This window comes from Sorex fumeus, unplaced genomic scaffold, assembly GCF_029834395.1.
Source record: "Sorex fumeus unplaced genomic scaffold, SorFum_2.1 ptg000178l, whole genome shotgun sequence".
Classification (NCBI taxonomy): domain Eukaryota; kingdom Metazoa; phylum Chordata; class Mammalia; order Eulipotyphla; family Soricidae; genus Sorex; species Sorex fumeus.
This window is the reverse complement of record NW_026606235.1, coordinates 1,980,295-1,997,684: the sequence shown is the minus strand read 5'-3', so window position 1 is coordinate 1,997,684 and position 17,390 is coordinate 1,980,295. Positions and strand designations below refer to the sequence as shown.

The window sequence follows — 17,390 nt, the reverse complement described above, 5'->3', positions numbered from 1 at the left end:
TTTTTAGGTTACACCCAGCGATGCTCAGGGGTTACTCTTGACTTTGCACTCAGGAATCACTCCTGGCGGTGCTCGGAGAATCATATGGGATGCTGGGAATTGAACCCGGGTCGGCTGCATGCAAGGCAAACGCCCTGCCTGCTGTGCTATTGCTCTAGCCCCTCTTATTTATTTTCTGATCATTCTATTTGCTATTAAAAAAAGAGTTCCATTGGAATATGTAGTATAAAGTAAATCTGTTATGTGCCTAAGGGGGCAGGTTGGGATTGGGAGCAAAACTGGGGATATTGGTGGAGGGAAGGTCACACTGGTGGTGTTGGAGCACTAAATGCTTGAGACTACTAGTATAATGAACAACGTTGTAAATCATGTGTTTTTTTAAAAAAAATTGATTAAGAAAATGAAACTGTTCTCCCAAAATAGAAATTGGACAAAGAATCCAGCCTCTATCCAGAACTTGCATAACTTCATCAGACAACAACCAAATGGTCCAATACTTAAAAAAGGACAAAATATCTGAACAGACACTTCCCTAAAGAAGCTCATGGGTGTCAAAGAAGCTGAAGGAAGGACACTCAGCATCATGAGTCAGGAGGAAAATGCAAATCAAAGCTCTAAGGAGATCCCACTCCAAACTATAGAAGGGCAAGTAGGAAAAGGCCGGCTGGACCAAAGGTTGGTGAGGATGAGACAGGAGTAGACCCTTTGCCCACTGCTCCTGGGAGTGCAATGGGATGGCCAGCCACTCTGGGGACAGGGGCAGGTTCTGAAAATTGAGTGTTTACAAAAGGACCCGAGCATTATACTTTACCCCCTAGTATTCACCCTGGAGTGAAGGGAAGTACAAGCTGTATAAAGATTTCTGCACACACAAGTCTTCATAGCAGCTCTTACTCTAAAGTAAAGCCCCAAATGTCCATCAACAGACGAATGCATCAACGACTTATGATTTATCTTTCCATATCATGAACTTTACCTCACAAAAAGAAAACAGAAACACGATTGATAGATAAAAGGCTGGAGAGACAGTACAATCAGTAAGCCACTTGCACATGGTGAACCCGGGTTCAATCCCCGTACCGTCTACAGTCCTCTGAGCATTGCTAGGAGTGATCCCTGAGCACAGAGTCAGGAGAAAGCCCTGAGCACTGGTGGATGAGGCTCCCACCCCAACAAATGATGATCCCTATAACAACATGAATCTCAAAATAATTGAGCTGAAGGAAAGACGTCAGACACCGTCCCCCAGCCCCAAAGGATAGACTATATTGGTTCCATTTATTTAAAAAGTCTGGAAAAATGGAAAGTAAAGTAGCGTGACAGAGCATTGTCACTTTGGTGGTTGCCTAGGAATGAGGGGGCTGGGGAGGAAGGAATCACCAAAGGGCAGGAGGAAGCTTGGCGGGCTGGGGGAGGTGTTCATTATCTTATTCATCGTCACAGTTTCACAAGTTACAAACGATGCCCACTTGAACAAACTGTGCACTGTACATGGTTGTGCAGCTTGCTGGGCAGGAATAAAGCTGGATGAAGAAGGGGACAGGGCAGGGGAAACAGAAGAAGGGGCGGCAGTAAACAAACAGGGGGGCTCTTCCTTAGGGAGACACACACAGATGTACAGACTGACACATCTCATGTACATGTCAAACATGAAGCTGCCATGTAGTGTCTCAGCCGTTTTCAGTGTTTGTGAAACAGTTGTCCCCTCCCCATCTCCCTTCCTGCCTGTGGCCCTCCCTGTCAATCGGCCAGCCCCCCAGTCTCAGGCCCTGCCTACCCCATCCCTCACCTGTGGCTCCCTCAACATTTCCTGGGACGCCTGACAGAGAAATGTGACTCTGGAGCGGTCTCAGCAGTCTCAGGGCCCAGGGCTCCATCTACGAGGGATACAGAGGTACCGTGTGACCAGTGCACCCTTTGTCCCTAGCACCTCTGTGTGCTGGCTCGCTCTGGGCCCTGGGGAAATCACACACAGCTCTGGCCCCCGGAGGTCCATTCCATCAGCCATGATTCAGGCTTCTTCAAATTCAACCTCAACACTCGCCACGTGGCCCAAACACCTCGCTGCCTGCCCCTCACAGGCTCCGTGAGAGCTCTGACTTCTGCCCTGGAAGTGCTCAGGGGTAACTCCTGGCTCTGCACTCAGGAAGCCCTGTGGGATGCCCGGGGATCGAACCCAGGCCAACTGTGTGCAAGGCAAACGCCTTCCCTGCTGTGTTATCGCTCCAGCCTCCCCCCCCGAGTTCTCTTTTATCTGTGCTACACAGACATCGAAGTCAACCCCCAACTGATTTCTAATAACTGACTCATGAGAGCTGAGTCAAGCCTTCACAGAACACAGAAATTGAAGGCAGGAAGGAATCAGAAGGTTACAGAGTCCGACTTTCATTTGACGGAAGTTCTATTTCTCTGAACGGTTCCTGTTCTGCGGTCATCCAGCCTGGGATGAAGAGAGCTCGCTGGTAATTGAACGGACACTGCTTTCTTCCCCTTCGCTATCATTCGGTTCTTTCTAACTGCAGATGGAAGGGTGCTGGCATTGATTAAGCACCTACTGGGTGGTGATAATATGAGATTTACTCAGAGTGGGGGCAGGCAGGGGGCTCACAAGCAGTGCTCAGAGGATCCTGGGGTCTTCCTGTTCTTATTTGTCCCAACTGTGGGCCGATAGATCAGTGTTTGAACCTGGTGATGCCACACTTGGCCCCAGCAGTGCGGGGGCGGCTACAGCCATCCCGGTGGTATTTGGGGACCAGGAAGTGCTGAGGATCAAACTCAGGGCCTCGCGCCTCTGGGGTATGCATCCCTGCCCGCAGAGTTCTCTCCCCACTTGCCCACTTATGGGATTACTGTCACTATCACTGTCCTCCCATTGTTCATCAATTTGCTCGAGCAGGCCCAGTAACGTCTCCATTGAAGACTTTGTTGTTACTGTGTTTGGCATATCGAATTCATCATGGGTAGCTTGCCAGGCTCTGCTGTGCGGGCGAGATACTCTCGGTAGCTTGCCGGGCTCTCCGAGAGGGGCAGAGGAATTGAACTCGGGTCGGCCATGTTGGCTGCGTGCAAGGCAAACGCCCTATCACTGTGCTATGAATTCTCACACCAGTTTTGCTCTGGTGAGACCAGGATTAGGATTAGGATGTTCATTTTTATCATCAAGGAGATGAAGGGTCAGGGGAATGCAGAAACTTGCTCATCAGTTACAGTCACAGAATAGGGTGGGGGTGGGGGTGGGGGTGGGATAGCAGCTCACGTGCGTCCCACTGTCCTCAGAGAGCAGACGGGGAACTGACACGGTCGAGGCTGGACTCCTGGTCTCCTTCACACGGAGGCCCACCCATAGGGATGCCTCACCGCATTTATCTCCTGTTGTTTATCTCCTCACCAGCTTCCAGGCTGAGAGCCCCCCTCGCTGGGCGAGGAGCCCCCACCACCCTGGGGTGAGGGTAGACACAGGCTCTCGGGAAGGAAGCCCCAAGTTTTCGGGAAGGAGTTGACTCACGAGCTGCTCAACTCTGTCCGGGCCCTGAGCAGAGACATGAGGCTGATCTGCAGGGCTGGGGCTGGTGGGTGGAGGATTTGGGGCTGCTCAGAGCTTTATTTATTTATTTTTCCTTTTTTGGGGGTCACACCCATCAATGCTCAGGGGTTACTCGGGCTCTGCACTCAGGAATCACTCCTGGTGGTGCTTAGGGGACCATATGGGACGCCGGGGATTGAACTCGGGTTAGACGCATGCAAGGCAAACGCCTTACCTGCTGTACTATCGCTCCAGCCTATGCTTAGAGCCTTGTGTGGTGACAGAGGGAAGGCGCTGGGGGCCCTGGAGGAGGGTCCCCGGGGGCCCGTGACAGATGGCAGTTCTGTCGGGCCTGGAGACAGGGAAGTCGTGGCAGGGAGACGCAGGAAAGGGGCAGAGGAGACTGCGGTGGAAAGGACAGTCCTGGAGGAGCTGCTGCCTGGGCGTGGGGCGCCGAGGGACATCTATGAACCAGCCCTGCACCCGAGAGCCCCCCTGGGGGCCGGTGCGGGTGGTGGTGGGAGGAAACGCTGTGTAGGCCAGTGAACCAGTGAGAGAGGGGACCAGGAGCAATAGGAGACTGGGGGCTGGGGGAGCGTGAGCCCCAGGGGGAGCTGGGGAATGAGCTGCACACAACAGCTGAGGAGAGCCCCCATGCCTCAGTCTCCTCCCCGTCACCCATCACCACGGGCAGGGCTAGGCTGCAGGTCCATGCGCCCCTGTGCCAGCGTGCCAGGGGGCCACTGTCACCCACCCAGAAGAGAGTCGGGACTCGGAGGGGCAGAGGAGCCACTGAGGGTGCTGGAGAGGAGGAATCCTTCTGGGGAGCCTTCCTGCCCATCCTTCCTTGGTGGACGCCAGCACGGCCCAGGGGGGTCAGAGGTCACATGAGGGGTCAGAGGTCACATAAGGGGCTGGGCTAGCAAGTGGCAGAACCTGAGGAGAGACAGGGCGACTCTGGATCCAGTGCTCACTGCCAGACAGAGGCCTGGGGCCGCTTCCGTGAGGGAGCTGCCCCCCTTACCCCCTGCCTGTAACCCATCCCCTTCCCTCTGCTCTGAGTACCAGCCCTGAGAAGCCCAAAGCCACCGACTGCCCAGGGCCTGGGACTCCCTGTAAAGGTGATGTCCAGCATCTCAGAGAACTGAGATGACCTCCACTGAGGGCACCAGCCTCAGAGCCCAGCCAGATGGCTGGGTCCACTGCCTCAGGACTTGCTCTTGTTCCTCTGCCAACCCTTTCCATGCTGCTTTAATTCTTCCTCCTCCTCCAGGAAGCCTTCCCAGGTAGACCCAGCCATGAATATCACCATCTGCGACTAGTTCTCTCCTAGAATTTCACACCCATCCCCAAATCCATTCCACTACAAGAGTTCGATGTAGAACACTCAAGGCAGAGATGAGGAGGAACTTTCCAAATGCACTGCTTTGGTGCTCTATGATTTTCTACTCTAGAATGTTCTATCTTGGGCTGAGTCAAAATTTACAAGTGCTGATCGGAGGATCTGTGCTCAGAGCTTGTGGAGTGTGGGAGGTCTCCTGTGTGCCTAAAGCATCTGCAGACAAAGAGCTTTAGCCATGAAGGTTGCTAATCTGGCAGGATTATTACCTGGGCCCACCACTCCATGGTTCTACAGCTGGCCTATTCCCTCCTGGCCCAGCTTCCTAGGGTATGACATTCACTAGACAGCACTGAACCTCGCCTGTTGGAAGTGGCAGTTTTCTTTTCTATCTTTCTTTGTCCTTCCTTCCTTCCTTCTTTCCTTCTTTCCTTCCTTCCTTCCTTCCTTCCTTCCTTCCTTCCCTCCCTCCCTCCCTCCCTCCCTCCTTTTCTTCCTTCCTTCCCTTCCTTCCCTCCCTCCCTCCCTCCCTCCCTCCCTCCCTCCCTCCCTCCCTCCCTTCCTTCTTCCTTTTTCTTTCTTCCTTCTTCCTTTCTTTATTTCCCAGGGAGATCATACCCAGCAATGCTCAGGGCTTACTCATGGCTCTGCACACAGGAATTAATTACTCCTGATTGCACTTTGAGGACCATAAGGGGTGCTGGGGATTGAACCCAGGTCAGCTGCATGCAAGGCAAGCGCCCTACTCGTTGAATGATCTCTGCAACCCTTTCTTTTCTTTTTGCCTTGCTTTGGGGCCACACCCAGCTGTACGCAGGGCTGACTCCTAGCAGGGCTCTGGGAACCTTTTGTGGTGCTGAGGATCAAACTTGGACTGGCTGTGTGCAAGACAAGCACCTCGCAAGCTATCCTATCCCTGCAGCCCGTTTCCTTGCGCTATTCATAAATCATTCACTAATCACCGATTTAGATGCCTTGTGGCTTAGAAGAAGGAGTGCAGCTTCACATCACACACACCAGCAATGAGACAATGACACAGCTCCAGAGCCACTGTGGAGCTTCGGGCAAACCACTTCCCCTCTCTGGGCTCCACGTCCTACTCAGACAACGAGGCTCACATATGCTCAGTGGGCCTGGGCTGGGATGCTGCTGCCTCTTTTCTCTGTCCCCATCTGTGCTTTAGCCTTTCTCCTGGATAGGCCCGGTTTTACTGAGCTCAACAATGTTTTTCCGAACATCACCATAACGGCCAGAATGCCAGTGCTTGAGATGACAAATCATTGCCTCCAGCCTCCAGAACAGGTCCCCCAGTGGCTCGCACCTCACAAGGGAGCACAGACCGTCCAGTGGCAGCTGCCGGGAGTAGCTCAGAGTGCCTTGCCCTCCACTTGGCTCTGACTTTTTAAATTTTTTTTCTTTTTTATTAGTGAAACACCATGAGGTACAGTTGTAGATTTACAAATTTTTGTGCTTGGATCTCGGTCATACCACGATCAAATACCCATCCCTCCACCAGTGCCCATTTTCAATTTTTTGTTTTTATGGGCTGGAGCAATAGCACAGCGGGTAGGGCATTTGCCTTGCACGTGGCCGACCCAGGTTCCATTCCTCCGTCCCTCTCAAAGAGTCCGGCAAGCTACTGAGAGTATCCCGCCCACATGGCAGAGCCTGGCAAGCTCGCCATGGCGTATTTGATATTCCAGAAACAGTAACAACACGTCTCACAATGGAGACGTTACTGGTGCCCACTGGAGCAAAGCGATGAACAACCGGAGGACAGTGCTACAGTGCTACAGTGCTATCAGGCTAACAAGTTCCCAGAAGGTAGGAACCCTGCCGTGGGGTCCTGACCTGAGAGCTGGCTGACCGTACATGGGTGGGAATGCACGGATGGAAATTCGTTCCTGCATTCCCCCATGGGGCCCAGGATGAAGCCTGACCACTAGTAGGTGCTTGATGAATATTTGATTAACTGGACCACAGACACGTAAAACTGTTCTCAGCGGCTGCTGTCTGAACCCCAGCGGGGTTTCTCCTGGCGAAGGAGACGGCCCTTCTGGGAGGAAACTTCAGCCTTTCTTCACCGTCACAGCCCACTGCTCTTTCTGCAGAGACCGTGCAGCCGAACTGCTTGTGGGAGGCCGGCTTGCCATGCAGGCCGATTCCCAGGCCCCCCTGCAGGTGGCTGGGTCTCAGGGAGGCCGGCGGAGCTGGAGAGAAGGGGCCCCGGCCCTCCCGCAGGGGAACTGCCAGAAGCTTCTCACGCCTGGCTCTCAAGGGCGGCTCCTGTGCCAGCCTCCCAGGCCATCAGCCAAGCTCCCTCTACGGAGGCTGCCGACCAGGCTTCCCGTGCCGCCGTGGCAGGGACGCCGGGTGAACGCCAGCCTCAGAGGCACAGAGCAGATTGGCGGCCTCGCTCCCTGCAGACAGCAGAAGGGCCGAGAGGGACCGAGGCACCATCGGAGTCTTGGAAGCTGAGGATCCAGGAGCTGAAAGCCACCTGAGGCAGGCCGAGCTCCCTTCCTACGGACAAGGTGCACCTTGCCCAGGCCTGGCCTTCCAGCCCTGTGCCCTTCTCTACTCTCACCCTCAGCAGACGGCTGCTGAACGCAATGTGTGGGGCACCTAGAGTGGCATTGTCAGGGGACGTAGACTGATGACCCGTCACAGACACGTTCTAATATATGCATTAATGATGGTCACCGGGGATGGGAGCAATAGTACAGCAGGTAGGGTGTTTGCCTGGCATGTGGTAGACTCGGGTTCGATCCCAGGGATACCATATGGTCCCCTGAGCACCACCAGGGGTGATTCCTGGGTGCAGGGTCAGGAGTAATCCCCGAGCATGGCTAAGTGAGGCCCGAAAACAAAACAAACAAAATAAATAAAAATAGCACACCCCCTCGCCCCCCAAAACCCTGGGGCTGGAGATGACGGCTAAGGTTCAGGCCTAGAGTATGCCTGACTTGGGCTTCATCACCAGTGACACAAGGTCCCTGGAGTATCTCCGGGTGCTGCTCTGGAGACCTCTCGAGCATTGCTGGGGTGGCCTGAGTGTTTTCTGGCTCCCCAGGGCCCAAGCAGGGTGCAGGCCCAAGTACCGGAATTGACCCGCTGGCCCAGGTGGCCAAGAGCCCCCTGAGCACTGCTTGGGAGCTGCCCCCCACCCCACTGGCCATGTCTGAAGCAGTCAGAGCTGTTACAAAGAGACTCCCAGATAGCTGTCACAGAAATCAGAGGCTCTGACAATGCTAGAACATTCTTTTTTTTCTTTTCCTTTTTTTTGGGGGGGTCACACCCGGCGATGCACAGGCGTTACTCCTGGCTCTGCACTCAAGAATTACTCCTGGCGGTGCTCAGGGGGCCAGATGGGATGCTGGGAATCGAACCCTGGTCGGCCGCGTGCAAGGGAAACACCCTACCTGCTGTACTATCGCTCCAGCCCCTCTAGAACATTCTTGTGTGGTGGGAATGGCAGGAGCAGGCTGGAACTGCTGCTTTTAAGCAAACACTTTGCAACTTGCTGTCACCCCCAAATACCCATTACTTAAAAAAAAAAATCTCTGTAGACAGCCCAGACTGAGGTTCCCTGCTTTTCACACTGTTCAATTATGGCATCCAGAGTTCTGAATAACCTAATGAGGTAAACAGTGTCATTGCTGTTTTCCAGATTAAGGAACCAGCTGCTCCCAGAGAAACTCAGCTAGGATGTGAACCCAAGAATCCTGATGCCAGGGCCAGAGGACACCAGTCTATGATGGAAAGGGCGAAATAAAGATGCTTAACGCAGTAACACTGTAGCACTGTCCTCTAGTTGTTCATTGATTTGCCGGAGTGGGCACCAGTAACATCTCCATTGTGAGACTTGTTGTTACTTTTTTTTTTTTTTTTGCTTTTTGGGTCACACCCGGCGATGCACAGGGGTTACTCCTGGCTCATGCACTCAGGAATTGCTCCTGGCGGTGCTCGGGGGACCATATGGGATGCTGGGAATCGAACCTGTGTTGGCCATGTTGGCTGCGTGCAAGGCAAACGCCCTACCCTCTGTGCTATTGCTCCAGCCCCAAGTTGTTACTGTTTTTGGCAGATCAAATATGCCACGGGGAGCTTGTCAGGCTCTGCTGTGAGGGTGGGATACTCTCGGTAGCTTGCCAGGCGCTCCCAGAGGGATGGAGGAATCAAACCCGGGTCAGCTGCATGCAAGGTAAATGCCCTACCCTCTGTGCTATCACTCCAGCCCTGACGCAGTAGGTTTTGTAAAAAAGTAAAATGTATTCTATTAGAAGGAGTGCCTTTAAAAAAATCTGTTTGCATAGAACCCCCCCTCCTTTTTTTTTTTTATCACACCCAGCAATGCACAGGGGTTACTCCTGGCTCATGCACTCAGGAATAACTCCTGGCTGTGCTGGGGGGACCATATGGGATGCTGGGAATCGAACCCGGGTCGGCTGAGTGCAAGGCAAATGTGCTATCGCTCCGGGCCCCGTATAGAAGCATGTTATTTGGGGGTTAGTATTAAAATGCTCTTCCTCTCACTCTGAACAGAAATGGTAAGTGGAACTCTCTACTTGAGAGTCATTTACATGATCTCATCTAGCCAAATAAAATGTTGATGAACCCAGCATACATTTCCAAAGGTAGTGATGGTTGGGAACTGAAGCCCGCAAATCCCTGCTGTGCGGGCCAGCCTGCCTGTCTTCGAAAGTCAGCATACTTCTAATATCTCTCATGGCTCAGGAAAACAAAGCAAAAACCAAAACCATCTCCACCAAACAAATAACAAAAATCCCAACATCTCCGATTTGCCTCCTTCCTTCAAAGCAGCGGTTTCCGAGCTGAGTCTTCCCCATGCCCTCACCCTCCCTCCAGCCCACGAAGCATTTGTTCCAGCCTCTCGTGAACAAACCATCCACTTGTCTGAACCCCATCCACTAGTTTGTTTTCTTTTTGTTTGGGGGCCACATCCGGCGATGCTCAGGGCTTACTCCTGCCTCTGCACTCAGGAATCACTCCTGGTGGACTTGGGGGACCATATGGGATGCTGGGTGTGGAACCCAGGTCAGCTGCGTGCAAGGCAAGTGCAATACCCACTGTACTATCTCTCTCTTCAGTGCCACCCCCTAACCCCATCAACTCTTTTTATTTATTTTTTGATTAGTGAAACACCATGAGGTACAGTTGTAGATTTACAGATTTTTGTGCTTGGGTTTCCGTTATACAATGATTGAGTACTCATCCCTCCACCAGAGCCCATTCTCTACCACCAATGATCCCAGTAACCTTCCCACTCCCCCCCCCCCCCCCCATCCCACCACACCCCTGTGGCAGGGCATTCCCTTTTGTTCTTTCTCTCCTTTTGGGTGCTGTGGAGTGCAAAAGAGGCATTGAGTGGCAATCATGTTTGGTCTATAGTCTACTTTCAGCATGCTTCTCCCATCCTGGGAGGATCCTCCCGACACCCTTTATTTGGTGCTCCCTTCTCTATCTGAGCTGCCTTCTCCGCCAGCATGTGCAGCTGGCCTCCAAGCCATGGAGTGAACCTCCTGGTACTTATCTTGGTTATTCTTGGGTGTTAGTCTCCCAATTTGTTACTTTATATTCCCCAGATGAATGCAATCCCCACCAACTCTTATCCCCCCCTAAAGTGGAGACAACACTGAGGAAAGAGTTGCTGAATCAGTAGCTAATCAGAACTTTACTAGCTCAATTCAGAGCCCTACTCAGGCTGATTTTCCAAGCAAGGGCCTGGGCCCAGGCCGCCCGGGGAGCTGGCAGCCGGAGGGGAGCTCCCCAGTGTCCTGGCTTCCTGGGGCTGGTTCTTTCCACTGCGCCAGGCTGCTTCCAGACACTCCCTTCGGGCTGGCTCAGTACCTCAATTCAGAGGCCAGTGCTGAGCATGTGACAAACACTTCATAAATATCTGTCCATTCAGAGGTGCGAAGCAGCCTGGGGGACACGCGCCTCCTCCCCCCCTCCCGTTCCCAGGTCCCTCAGCTCTCGCACTTAGCGCCCCAACAAACCCTCCCTCAGTGTGAGCAAGCGGCACAGTAAATGAAGAAAAGGCCCCTCAGGCCTCTGGTGACCTGGATCTAGAATGACCCCATGCGGCTAAGCAAAATAATCCATATAGGCCAGAGTTGTGATCCCAGCTTTGCTGAGTAATCTTGGGTAAATGCCGCCACCTCTCCCGAGGCTGGGTGTTCCAGATGGGCGGGCTGCTGAGAATAATAGGAGGAAGGATTCCCTAGGTCGATGGAGGGGTGTATTTGACAAGCTTTCTGAAAAGAATTTCAGAGATGCCGCTAAGGAGAGGCAAGTTTCAGGTGCACCTGGGACAAATGGAGACTTCTGGTGAAACTGCCATCAAGTGAGCTCAAGTGATCCCTTGGACCCTTGGTCATTTTTTGGGACTGTGTGCTTCAAAGTCAAAAAGTCTTTAGAATTCTTTAGAATGGTTCTAAGTGAGGGAGAATTCTTTTTTTTTTGGGGGTGGAGGGGGTGTCACACCTGGCAATGCACAGGGGTTACTCCTGCCTCTGCACTCAGGAATTACTCCTGGCGGTAATTGGGAGACCATATGGGATATCGGGGATCGAACCCGGGTCTGCCGTGTGCAAGGCAAACACCCTACCAGCTATACTATTGCTCCGGCCCCGAGGGAGAATTCTTATACACAAACACAAGTCAGAAAATAAGGTGCACAAAGAGTGGCCTTCCTACCCGCCCCTCCCCCTCAGGATTTCTTTCTATGCCTCATTAAGTCCCCCAGTTGCTGCACCTAGCCCTCAAGTTCCCCTGCATGTTAAGATATGCCTCCTGCAGGCAGAGGGCGGCTCTCTCAAACCAGAGATCCCCTTTCACTCTTTCCTGTATCCCAAACCCTTAGCCCAGGGCCTGACCAACACACAAGACACCAAATAAGAGAAACATTTAGTGAGACGAGCAATAGTCTCTGATCCTCGGGGATGCGGTGGTATTTGGAACTCCAAGAGCTAGCAGATGCATCCGCTCTGTATCTGGGATGGGAACGGATTTACCCAAAGTAACACTTGCAGGGAGAGCTCAGACTAAAAGCAGCCCACTGACTCCCCAAACGATGCCACCCAGTAAACCTTCTCAGGTTCTCCAACAGATTCGCCATGTGCTTCTGGGCTTGAGCCTGACCCAGGCTTTCTTACATGTAAAATGAATAACATGGTAGTGCCTTGGGAACAGAGAACTAGTACAAGGGCTAAGGTGCTTGTCTTGTATCCCGCCACGTCTGGCTCGAATTCCTGGCGCTCCCTGTGGCTCCCCAAGCTCCACTCAGGTCAGTCCTGCGCACAGCGCCAGGTGCGGTCCAACCCCCAATCGCCTAAGTAATGGCAATGGCCCGAGGAGTAAATATTCAAACCTTTTATAGAGGTTCCCCTATTTGTGAAAGCACGCAGGAAGAATGTTGATCTTTCTGGCGCATCCGTCTTTCTAGCTCAGGGACAGATCCCTCCCTCAGCAAGCAGAGCCCCCAGCGACAGGAAGACTTTTCAGGGCTGCTGTCCACAGTTTTCAGTCCTGCCAGTCCCCTGCAGTACAGTCTTAGGGGGGAAACATCTTGTCCTGAGTCCTCCGCGGTGGTTCTTCCTCCAATCCCCTCTGCGTGCACGAGAACCGCCCCCGCCCCTCATAGTCCTGCGAGCAGGATGTTGGGACTCAGCACAGCCCAGGGCAAGAACACTCCATCCCACCAGAGGACAGACACACAGTCCTGCCACTCCAGCAGGGCAGCCTCAGGCAAGGCCATCTCTAAGTCTCAGTCTCCTCTTTAAAATAGGCATCATATGCCCAGGGCTGAGCTACGTCACGGGCTGGTGCTTCATAAACGAAACGAAGGAAAATAATAATGACCTCATTTTCGCTTAACAAAATCCATGTGACCAGAGGTCCAAATCGAGGAGAGACAGGACAAGGCTAAATGCCTCCTCGCTTGTGGCTGACCCTGGGTTTGATCCCTGGCACCACACAGGGTCTCCTGAGCACCCGCTGAGCACTGCTGGATGTGGCCCCCAAGTCAAGGAGCAAAGGAAGAAAGCCAAAAGGTTAGAACCACAAGAGGCCGCAGGGATCGTGCACTTCAGGCCTGGGCTTCAGAGCAGAGAGCCCAGAGGCGGGAGGCGGCGGCAGGATGGACCTAGGTCACACCGTGAGTTGCTGGTACGAGGAGACCTGACATGGCTATTTTGCAGGGAGGCCTGTCCAGTAGAGCTTAGCCTGCCCTGATGTTTTAGGGTCACTGAAGCTATACCTGGTGGTGCTGGATAGCGGGACACAGGGCGTCCCCTGCAAGGCCTGCACTCCCCCTCTCCAGCCCCTGGGCCTGGGCCTCTTGATTTTTCTACTGCTCCTCTATTTTGGCCCATTGGGTTTTTCCTTCTTTTTTTTTCTTTTTGGGTCACACCCAGCGATCCACAGGGGTCACTCCTGGCTCTGCACTCAGGAATCACCCCTGGCAGTGCTCAGGGGACCATACAGGATGCCGGGAATCAAACCCGGGTTGGCCGTGTGCAAGGCAAACGCCCTACCCTCTGTGCTCCACCCCGGGTTTTTCCTTCTTCCCCGGCCCCCCAACACAGCAAGTGCCTGGACTCCCTCCCTCCCCAGGCCCCCCTCCTTTCCATTCATCTCTCACCCACCAGCACCAGCTGTGTGCGCATGCCACCACCACTCCCATCTCATCTTGCCCCTTCACACATGACCAGGGGAGGGGGGGGGAACGGCTGGGGGCCACAGGCCATATCCCCTCACCATAGTACTAGTAACTGTGATAACGATGGTCACCAACGGGGCCGGAGAGAGATAGCACAGAGGGTAGAGCGCTTGTGGCTGACCCAGGTTCGATCCCCAACCTCTCATATAGTCCCCCCGAGCCTCCAGGAGTGATTCCTGAGTGCAGGGTCAGGAATAACCCCTGAACATTGTCGGGTGTGGCCCCCCCCCAAAAAACCCAAAAAACAAATAAAGGTAACCAACAACACATACAGGGCCCTGTGGTGATTTTCCTGACACTGCTGGTGCATTTCCAGCTTCCTCCCTCATCTATCTGAGTTAGAGACAACATTTCCTCAAACTTCTTTGTTTTAAGGGACGGTGGGCGGGCAGGGGGGGGGGTGTCACACCCAGACATGCTCAGGGCTTATTCCTGGCTCCGTGCTCAGGGATCACTCCTGGCTGGGGTAATGGAGACTAACCTCAGGTGAGCTGTCCGCTGTGCTATGCCTCTGGCCCTCCTCCTCAGACTGATTTGATGCAACACTGACTAAGCCCAGCCACGGGCCAGTGGTGAGAGGCGCAGAGAGGAAACACTCAGGGCTCTGCTGGGAGGAGCGTCTCGTGCGTGGAACAGGGGCCCAGGGCGGTTATGGCCACAATCTCTTTTGGCCCAGCTGTACAGCAGCGAAGCGTCCTGCCCTTCCCCGTGGGGAGTCTCCATCACACTGTCTGAGGCCAACTCTGGCCATGGAATAAACTGGAGCAAGAAAGGGTGGACGAGGGGGCTAGAGTGATAGAACAGCGGGTAGGGCGGCCCACCCGGGTTCGATTCCCAGTATCCCATATGGTCCCCCAAGCACCGCCAGGAGAAATTCCTGAGTGCAGAGCCAGAAGTAACCTGTGCATTGCTGGGTTTGACGCCCCCTCTCCCCCCCCCCCCAAAAAAAAAGAAAAAGCAAAGAAAGGGTGGACAAGAGGCTGCAAATGACAGCAGGAGAGAAGGTAAATAGACAATACGGACATGAAAAGTGGTCTGTCTGGTTTCAAGGAGACTTCAGGGAGAGGAGGGGCGTGCAGGGGGTCTGTGTGAGATCAGAACCCTCGGGGCCCCATAGCGTCCTACCACACCCCACCCTGCCTTAGGGACTCTGCCTCTGCTGCCAGGATTTTCCAAAGCCCAGCTGGGTTACCCATGCCCCCGCGGGCCTGTCAGCTGCCAGAGAGATGTCTCAGCCTTTGCAGTGGGAACATCTGCACTGCCTGGATGCTTCCTAGGCCTTTAGCCGGGCGGCCCAACACACTCTTAAGGGACCAGCCAGAGGCACGAGAGGGAGAGAGGGAGGAAGGAGGGTCCCAGCGTCCCTGGCTCCCCCCGCCCCCAAGCCCCCAACAACACGCTCTGTGCACAGACACGGCTTCTCTGTCCATCTCACCGAATCCTCACCAGAGCCCCCGGAGACCCCCACGGATCCCAGACTGAGGAATGAGGGAACTGAAACGTGGGAAGCCACTGCACAGAGGTGACCCTAGTGATGGGGGACTGGGACGCCACGGTAGGACAGACTGGTGCCACCAGAGTCACTGCACCCACAAGGTCACTGTTTCGAGAACTTCCGGGTCCAAACCCCTTCTTTCCCAGCCCCAAAGCTTAAGTTCTGAGCTTCTTTAGGAGGTGCGGGTGGGTGAGGGTTCCACCCCACCAGGAAGAGCCAGTCACGAAGGAAAAGTGAACTGACCAAGAAGCAATTCAACACCTGCATTTGACAGACGAACGGACACCCACACGGGAAAGAACTAAGATGGATACATGTGGTCTATGGGGACGCAAAGGTCCTGGGGACCACACTCGGGGCCCTTCCCTCCACTCCACCCCAGCAGATGAGCAGAAGGGCAGAGGGTGGCAGAGCCCTCAGCGTAAGGGCTGATGACGGGTTGGCAGATTGTTCCAAAGAGCCGGGCTCCCTCCCGGCTGAAGGGCGAGGGAAAAAATCCCCTGGTCCCTGTGAGGGAGACTGAGGCCAGGCCTCCCTCCACCCGGGCTCCTGGACCTCGTTTCCAGTTCTCCTGCGGGGCCTTGCTGCTTCTCCACCGGGGGACAAGGTGAGGAATCAAGCACTGGCACTTGACCTTGGGGTGGTTACGGGGTTCCCTCCTCCTGCCACCCCCAAGTACCCTTGCTCCTCCCCCCAAGAAGGGGCGGAACTGTTTGCTAAATACCCGACGACGCGGCTGACAGACGCGAGTGGGGTGGTCCTTAAGACCCTCCCCGTCGCCCACCTTAGGTGTCTTCCCAGCTGCAATGGGCATCATCCGTCTAACGAGCGCATTTCCAGAGGGGTGGGGGCGGGGGGCGCAGGATACCGGGTGCAGGGAATGAAGGGAGGGTAAGATGAGTCACAGTTAACCCCTCCTCGGCCGGGGCCCTCTGGAGGATTCTACCGCAGCGAGCAGTCTCCCGCCGCCCCCCTCCGCCCGCCCCCCTCTGCGGTGCGGCTCCGTGGGGGAGACTGGGGGGTTGGGGAGAGCCCCCCGCCCGTCTGCTCCGCGGCCTCCTCACCTGCGTCCACGCGCCCGCCCTCCGCAGCCCCGCCGGCTCGCAGCGCTCCAGCCCCGCTTGGCGCAGCGCCTCTGCAGTCGCCGCTGCAGCTGCCCGGCCTGGATCAGCGACCTGCGGCGGCGGGGGAAGGAAAAAAAATTAACTGGGGTGGGGAAAAAAAAATTGAGATTTTTTTTTTTTTAGAGAAGACGCGCGGGGGCCGCGCGGGCGGTCGCGCCCGGGGCCGCAGGGGGCGGCTGCGGGCGGGGCGCGGGGTCCCCGGCGCGTGCAGGGCGCGGCCCCTCCACCTCCCCGCGCGGGGCGCCGGGGCGCGGCGGGGCCCGGCTCGGGGGCATCACCTGCGGCCGCGTCCATGGCTCCGGCCGCCCTGCCGGGGCCGCCGAGCAGCGCTCCCGAGGCGCTGCTGCAGGCGGCTCGCGGGGGTGCGCGCCCGGGCTGGGGCTGCCGGGAGGGCGGGGCGCAGGCTGACGGGGTGCCGGGGCGCAGCCAGTCGGCGGCTCGCGGGCAGCTGCGTAAGCGGCCCGGCCTCACTTTGCTTCTTAAAGAGATAGTTGGCACCCGGCTCCAGGGGGCGCTGGCGGGGGCCTCTCGTACCCACGCGCGGGGGGCCCCCGACTCACAGCGCGGCGGGCGCGCGCCAGGGCGTGGCGGGGAGCGCGTGGCTCCCACGACAGGCAGGGGCACCTTGGGCCCGTCTCTTGCCTTTTTCTTTTTGGGTCACGCCCGGCGATGCTCAGGGCTTACTCCTGGCTCCGCACTCAGGAATCACTCCTGGCGGTGCTCGGGGGACCATATGGGATGCCGAGGATGGAACCCGGGTGCAAGGCAACGCCCTCCCCGCTGTACTATCGTTCCGGTCCCCGTGTCTCTTACCTTTCTGGGCTCCAGCTTTCTCCTTTGTAACAAGGGGTGATGGTTTCAGCTTCACCTGGAAAATTTTTTTTTTAATTTTAAATTTATTATTTATTTTGGTCTGGGGACCACACCCGGACACTGTGTGTATCAGAGCTTACTCCTGGCCTTGCGCTCAGGGCTCACTCCTGGCGGGCCCGGGTCAGTGGGGCGGGGCAAGTGCCTGGGACTGAACCTCTGACTGTGCTCTGGGCTGTCTCCTGGCTGTGTCCTCAGAGGTCATCCTTGGAGGTTCTCGTGGAACCATAAAAGGTGCCCTGGGACCAGTTGGAATGGCAGGGTGTGTGCGAGGTAAGAACCTTAGCCCTGTACTA

At 55.3% G+C, this 17,390-nt stretch overlaps 1 protein-coding gene across 6 annotated transcripts in view; it reads right to left on the bottom strand.

Annotated features, from left to right (window-relative positions):
* Positions 1–16,586, bottom strand: part of SNPH (syntaphilin) — a 47,949-nt gene extending 31,363 nt beyond the window's left edge. For all 6 annotated transcript variants that reach the window (XM_056107852.1, XM_056107854.1, XM_056107856.1 and 3 more), the window contains exons 1-2: positions 16,503–16,586; positions 16,165–16,275 (exon numbers count right to left, since the gene is read on the bottom strand). The gene's annotated coding sequence lies outside the window, so the exon portion shown is untranslated. The remainder of the gene's footprint in view (positions 1–16,164; positions 16,276–16,502) is intronic.
* Between the last annotated feature and the right edge of the window lie 804 nt (positions 16,587–17,390).